Consider the following 8,148-nt stretch of genomic DNA (forward strand, 5'->3'; position numbering starts at 1 on the left):
CGGTGGACGGCGGCAAGGCGGAGTCACATTCTCCTGCGCTGAAAGTGCAACAAATCCCCGGGTGGTTTTGGTAATTCATAACAACATATATCTCATTGAACTAATGTCCATTCAAGATAAATATTTCAGGATGTTCAACGATTGGCATGGTAAGGACTAGAGATGTGGACCCCTCAAAATGCTAAGGAAATGGATAGGCAAAAAGCTCAAGACTCTTTATTTTTGTTTAAGTGATCCAAGATCACATTGAGTCCATAGGAAAGTCAAAACTATTAAAAGGGGATAAGGTGTTGCTTAATGATCTATTTGCTCGAGTACTTTGTGATATTGCTCCAAAACCCTCAGCCACTTTCTCTATCCAAATATGTCCAAAACCTAAACTCCAACTTGGCCCCACCGGTACTTCCTACCCGGAGCCACCAAGTTCATCTGGACTTAGCCACTGCCAAAACCCTAACAATTCGGATCCACCGATATGGATCTCGGTCCAACCGAGATGGCCTTGCCAGCTCTCGGTTGCTTGTTGCAATTATTTCGGTCTCACCAAGAATTGCAATCGGTCTCACCGAGATGGCTTGACTGATTCTTTTTTGCCTTAATTATTGCTCCACTTTGGTCCCACCGAGATGATGCAATCGGTACCATCGAGTTGAGGTTTGCCCTAAGCCCTTGCACATCAGTCCCACCGAGATTCCTAACGTTCATATCTTTACACACCACCGAGTTTTCTGATCAGTGCCACCAAGATGGGTCAAATGTGTGTTATGGTTGGATTTTGTGTGGAGGCTATATATACCCCTCCACCCCCTTCTTCTCCGTAGAGAGAGACATCAGAACGTGCCTACACTTCCACCATTTATTTTCTGAGAGAGAACCACCTACTCATGTATTGAGATCAAGAGATTTCATTCCTACCATTTGAACCTTGATTTCTAGCCTTCCCCAAGTTGGTTTCCACTCAAATCCTTCTTCCACCATAGCCAAATTTGTGTGAGAGAGTTGAGTGTTGGTGAGATTACCATTTCAAACACAAGAGCAAGGTGTTCATCATCAACACAACCTCTATTACCTTTTGGAGGGTGGTGTCTCCTAGATTGGTTAGGTGTCGCTTGGGAGCCTCCGACATGATGTGGAGTTGAACCAAGAAGTTTGTAAGGGCAAGAAGATCGCTTACTTCGTGAAGATCTACCCGAGTGAGGCAAGTCCTTCATGGACGATGGCCATGGTGGGATAGACAAGGTTTCTTCTTTGTGGACCCTTCGTGGGTGGAGCCCTCCGTGGACTCACGAAGCCGTTACCCTTCGGGGGGGGGGGGAGGGTAAATCTCCATCAACATGGACGTACTATAGCACCACCTATCGGAACCACACCAAAAATCTTCGTGTCCCCATTGCGTTTGCCTTCTCCAAACCCTCCCCCTTTACCTTCATGTCAATGTTTTACTTTCCACTGCTATACTCTTAGAACTGCGTGTGTAGGTTGATTGCTTGACTTGTCATAATTGCTAAAATATGTCTACAATTAAAATTGGGAAAAGGATAGGTTTTTATTTGTCAAGTAGTACATACTTTCGATCCTACAAGTGGTATCAGAGCTTTGGTCTATGTAAGCCTTTATTCCATTGCTTTGTTGATCATAGCCTTGGTTTCACAACCTAGAAGAGTATGGTGTCTAGTGAGGGTAAGTATCACCGTAGAGGTCCTTACTTTGATGGTACAATTTTTGCTAGTTGAAAGCATAAGATGAAATGCATATTCTTGGTCATAACCCCGCCGTTCGGGCTATTGTTCGTATTGGCTTGCAAAGTGAATTCTTTGAAGATGGTAGAGAACCGGATCGTGAAGCGGCCGCGGAAGAATTGAAGATGTTGCAATACAATGCTCAAGCTTGTGATATTCTCCTCAATGGATTGTGCCCGAAGAATTCAACAAAATCAGCCACCTTGAGAATGCAAAGGAAATTTGGGATACTTTGGTTGATATGCACGAAGGTACCGAGTCCATTAAGGAATCCAAGTTGGATGTGCTTCAAGGTCAACTTGACAAGTTCAAGATGAAGGATGGTGAAGGAGTCGCCGAAACATACTCTAGGTTTGCTCTCATCACAAATGAGATTGTTGGCTTAGAAAGTGAAGAGATGACCAACAAATTCATCATCAAGAAGATCTGTCGTGGTTTTGTCACGGCAGATGTCCTAGTGAAAGGACTTAGTCGTGGAGCCATCGCGACGGGTTAGCTTAAAGGGGTTAAAGTGGGACAAAGGACACAAGGAGTTTATACTGGTTCGGCCCCTTGCGGTGAAGGTAAAGGCCTAATCCAGTTGTTGTGGAATTGCTAGGGTTTCGATGACCAGGGAGCGAATCCGCTATGCCTGGCTCTCGAGTTGTTGTTCGTTGTCCCTAAACCGCGGCCGGGTCGTCCCCTTATATACATGGGTCGACGCCCTAAGGTCTACAGAGTCCCGGCCGGCTCATACAACGTGTCCGGCTCGGTGACTCACCTTATATTCCTTACAATACAAGTCATACATGATATGGCGGTTTATACCTACGAGCCCTAATCCGCCCTTGGGCCTTGGGCCTTCTTATCAAGTCTCCTCCGTAGAACGCCATCTTCTATGCCTTCATGGGCTTCAGATAAATAACTCATTATGGGTATAACCCGGCCCCTCCTGGCCGGATTATACTCGGTAGTAATATCCCCAACATTAGGCCCCAGATTGATTTGAACCGGTTCATGTCAATCTTCAACACTTAGGAAAATTCCCCTTTTAGCGCCTTCGCATAACCTTGTAATCCGCCATGACGTCATCTTCTAAGATTGTAATAAACCGCCATGATGTCACCAGTTATTAAAAATTGTATATATCTCACCTTCATTGATGAGCCTCCGACAATCGAGGCGACAGCTCTGTTATATATCCAACTTTTGGGCCCCTCGATTTTCGCGCCTGTCACTTATCCCTTCGCCTTATAAATAAGACGGGGGGGTCCTTTTCATTTTTCCCCCGTGTCCCCTCACTTCTTCCTCCTTGCGCCGACCTGACCCTCACGCGCAGCCGCCGTCGTCAAGCTCCGCCCTCGACCTCATCTCCGGGCGCTGCATCAACCTGAACGTACCAGAGAAACGCGGCGCGCCTTCGCTGTTCCGTCAGTAACAGTAAGTCTCCCTTTTCCTTGTTCTAGATCCGCCATTAGGGTTTCGGTGTTCATCAAAGCTCGAAGCTGTTCTTCTCTGTTCATCTCCGTAGTGCAAACGGCAACCTAAGATCCAACATTTTCTTTCGCAGTCGTAGTTGTAATCCCCTTTTTCATCCTTAGAACATCTTCTTCGCATAGAAAAACTCATCTGGACCTGATGAACTACTTAAACACCTGTATTTTAAGCCTGGATATATTTTGATTTATTGACACGCTGCAGATCTGAAATTACCATATCAATCTGTGAAACTTGTTTTTCCCTTACTTAGATATTTGAGATTTGTACCTTCTATACCAATGTAGGCGGTTTAACTTTTTAGAAAATGATAATCCGGTAGGTACCATTAGTCCCCTCTTAAACCGCCAATTCATTTATATTTGTAACCCCTCCAATATCAGACTCCGGTTTAACAATGTGTATGTGCCTTTGTCTTCTCCTTCTGATCTTACGTCGCTTTATGTTTGTCCGTCATAAATCTTAAACCGACATTGATCTTTTCCTCCAGCTTTTTGTTGAAATGGCCAAACAGTTCTATGCTTGCAATTGGGTCCCTTCTCGAGTTACTGAAGAACAACTGAATGGGTTAGTTGCCGCTGGTGTTTTAGCGAAGAAGGAAGCCATACACTGGAGAGTTCCCGCCCCAGAAAATCCTCCTAGAACCGAAAATGGAGAAGTGGTTGTGTTTGTTGACCATCTGGGTCGGGGGTTTAGCCCACCCGGTTCAAAATTCTTCCGTGATGTGCTTGCTAGCTTTCAACTCCATCCTCAAGATATTGGGCCTAACTCCGTGTCCAATATTTGTAACTTTCAAGTTTTTTGTGAGGCTTATCTGCAAGAAGAACCCACCGTTGAGCTGTTCAGAGACTTTTTCTATTTGAACCGCCGTACTGAGTTCACAGATGGGCCGAACACTGAGCTGGGCGGGGTTTCAATTCAGAAGAGGAAAGATGTCAGCTTCCCTCACGCCAAGCATCATAGTCATCCCAAGGACTGGAATCAGACTTGGTTTTACTGCCGTGATACATCTCCAACTGATGAGAATCCTCTGCCGGGTTACCGTGCTCACCGGCTTACCAACACTCATCCATTCCCCCAGCGGCTAACCGCTAAGGAACGATCAAAATACGCCCCTCAGCTGTCAAAACTCAAAGCTTTTGTTGCAAACGGATTGACAGGTGTTGACTTTGTTTGATGCTGGGTTTCTTGGAGCGTTATGCCTTTAAGCCGGCGCCCCAGTTTAATGTGTGAGTACACAGGGAATCGAAAGGACCCTCAGCGTCACATTGACATCCAGCTCACTGATGATGAAGTCACTGAATCTGTCAAGAAAATGCTTGATGAACCGGTGGCTGTATGCAGCAAAGTAGGGCTTAGTCCCTTCTGTGCTTCCAACAAACCGCCAACTGTAAGAATTGCATCACTCTTTTAATCCGTCCTCCTGTAAACACTCCATTATAACCTTTGTTAATCCGTGCAGGGCGATGATCCATTCTGGAAGCGAAAACCGCAGGATAAACCGGTGAAACCGCAGGATAAACCGGCGAAAATGCCTCGCGCCAAGACCAAAGTTATAAAGAAACCTGCAAAGAAGAAAACTGCCGAATCCTCCGACCGGAACATTGATGAAGATCTTGATGATCCGGCGTCAGAGGTAGAACTTGACCTCCCTTGGCTCATTTTTTATACACCTCATTGACAATGACCATTATCAGGATGATGCGGAGGCTAGTCATGCTGGCGCGGTCGAGGTAATTATTCTTTCTTCTGGCTCAGATCCGCTGCCAACATCAAAAATCCGTCAAATAGTCCGGAAAGTAATATTTTCAAACCCTTTAGCTTATTTGGATCCACACTTTCTTGTCAAGACATAGCAGCATGAAGCTCGCCACACAACCCGGCATAGCGGCCAAGTAGTGACCTCCTCCGGTTTACCGAACTCTCCGGTTCGTAAACGTCGCCAAGAGGTTTCTTATACTCCTGACACACTTTGTCCTAAAGTGGGTTACTTTCGATATCCTCTTAATCCGTCTGACTCAAATTATCAGGGAACCTCCCATTCATCATCCGGCGAGTCATCGGCCACACAACTCCCTCCCCTCAAAACTGTTCCTGGGTAAGTATATTACACTTTAACCCTTTATTCCTTGTATTTGTTTATTATACTAACTTTTTTGTCTGTTCTTTTCAGTGCCAAAGCCAGACCCAGCAAGAAGGCCAAGTTGAATAAACCGACCGATGATAATCCGGCCACTGAACCGGAGAAGACCCCAGAGCCCTTTGATCCGAATGCTGATACCATCCTGGATGATCCGGTACCTTAGGTTCATGACACTTTTATTGAACCAGTAGAAATAAACCCGACGAGCCAGTCTGCTGATCCGCCAAGCCCATCTGCTGATCCACCAAGCCCAGCAAAAACAACTGATAAACCGCCAAGCCCAACCAAAGCTACTGATGACACCACGGATGATATTATGATTACCGGTGTTGGTCATACTATTCCTGGCAACCCTGTCGCTCTATCAAAGCATAGTGCCAAGGAAGAGTTTTCTGCTATGGACAAGGGCAAGTGGAAAACAGACTTATCAAGCTATGCCCACCTCAGTGCTCAGGAGATTCATTCTGGATATTTAAACCACCTGTACACAAGCCGCGACTATGAAGCCGGTTTAGTAGGTCTAATGAAGGAGCGATATGAGGTAAATATCAATTACTTTGCACAAGTTCTTTTTCTTTAGAACCGGCCTAAATTATCAACTCCAGTAGCCCCCAAGTGCCGGTTCATAATATTAATGTGAATCGGTACTTGTAGTAGAATAATATTTGATTTTGCTTGCGTAGCCCCCAGGGGCCGGTTTATACCTTTAGGATGAACTGGTACCTTTCCTGTCATGAAGGTTCCAAAATTTCTGATAATCATCTTCTTGTAATCCAATTTATTGGGAAAAAACTTCATAACTTTGCCTTGAACCGATATGCATTAGCCCCCAAGGGCCGGTTTGGCAATACCTGTGCAAACCGGGACTTCATTACATAATAATGCTTCAACTTTGCCTGTGCAGCCCTCAAGGGCCGGTTTATTCCTCCAGGCTAAACCGGGACTTTATAGAATAAGAATTCATTTTCACCCGTGTAGCCCTCAAGGGCCAGTTTATCTCTTCAAGATGAATCGAAACTTCATGCTGTAAGGATCACACTTTGTTGAATACCATATTGTTGATAACTAGTGATAGGCATTAGCCCCCAAGTGCCAAGTGCATAACTTGTTATGTGCTTGGGACTTCAAATATAAACCACCAACTCCTAATATGTTCATCTCTTACAAGCTGAGCTGAGTAAAAAGGACTCTCAAACCGCCGACCTTCAGGAAAACATCAAGTCCCAACAAGCAGAGACGACCAAGGCCAAAGAGGAGCTGACCAGCGCCTTAGCAGCCATGGAGAAGCTAAAGGGAAACTTCAAGAAGGAGCGGGCAGACTGGGATTTAGAGAAGGCCACACTGCAAAAGAGGGCTGAGGACGCTGAGACGGCCCTTAATCCGGTGATGGAAGAGCTGACTGGCTTGAAGCAGCAAATCAATGCTATGACCAATGCTGTCTTCGGTAAATACTTTCTTCATAAGCTTTAAATAAGCAATATCCATGAAACCGTGGGGTTACTAATATTTTAACCCTTTGCAGGTAGCCGCATTACTCATCTTGGCTCGGACATGCAGAAGAAATTGAAAGCTGCTTATACACTGATAGAGCAACTGTATACCAGTGCACAACGGGTTATTTGCACAACTTCTTACAATAAACCGCCCCCAACTTTGATCAAGGACACTTTAGAGAAGCTGTCGATGATGCCCGCCTGGCTTGAAGAAATAAAGCGATCAACTGTGAGGGCCGGCGCTCTTACCGCCCTGACCCGTGCTAAAGCATGGATTTCTGACCTTGATCCGGCTAACATAGGGAATGGATACCCGAGCATTAAGGAGGACGGATCAGCATTTGATAATGAAGATCTTCGGGCTTTGACAAGGGAAATGCGCCCGTTGGCTAGTAAGCTGACTGAAGAAACTGATCTTTTGTTTCATCAGTCGATTTATGATGCCCACAACAAGAGGGTCAACACGCCGGCCTACGAAACGCCCACTCTTATTCCGCCAATTCGTAAGCATACTTATGCTCCTGAAGTTGACCCTTCCGATCTTATAAGCGATGAAGCTGTGTTCAGAGCCTTAACTGGGATTGAATGGTCAACCACTGACTTCCAGCCACTGGATAAAGAAGAGGAGGATGAACCGGCACAGGATGATCCCCAACCTTCAAGCCAGCCTGAGGAAGAATCATGATCTGGAGGCCGGTTTAGCTTCTGCCCACTGCCATGTGTGTGATAAACAATTATCTTTTTGGGGCATCAAAACGCCTTGTAATAGGCTAGTTAAAACACTTGGTCTGCTATGCCATCGTGCATATTTACTCTCATAATACTGTTAATCCGTCATGATTATGCTGTGTCTGCTTATGATCCTTAGCAGCTTTATTCAATCCTGTTTCTGCATACAACAGGTTTAAAGTGTCCTGGCGGTTTACCGCCGGACGGGTCATAACGCCCAATATAAAACCATGGTTTATAACCAAGGCTATACTTTAAGAATAATCAAATATGAAATACATCATACCTGTGATACTGAATCACATTGTTGGTTTACCAACTTATTGTAGTAAGGGTGATTACCCAAATCTTGAGTATTGATAACTCCTCCCCTGTTTTGCCGGTTTACAATGAAACAGTGTCGGGTTATAATAAACACCGGATTATCCATATATAACACTGGCGACTTGTAGTCAAAACCAGACCGGGTCAATAAGCGCCGGATTATAACTGATCATGTACTTACAACGTATGTACATGACCGGGAAACGGTCCTTCGTTAATGCGGAGGAATCCCGAAGATTCCGAT

This window comes from Aegilops tauschii, chromosome 6, assembly GCF_002575655.3.
Source record: "Aegilops tauschii subsp. strangulata cultivar AL8/78 chromosome 6, Aet v6.0, whole genome shotgun sequence".
Classification (NCBI taxonomy): Eukaryota; Viridiplantae; Streptophyta; class Magnoliopsida; order Poales; family Poaceae; genus Aegilops; species Aegilops tauschii.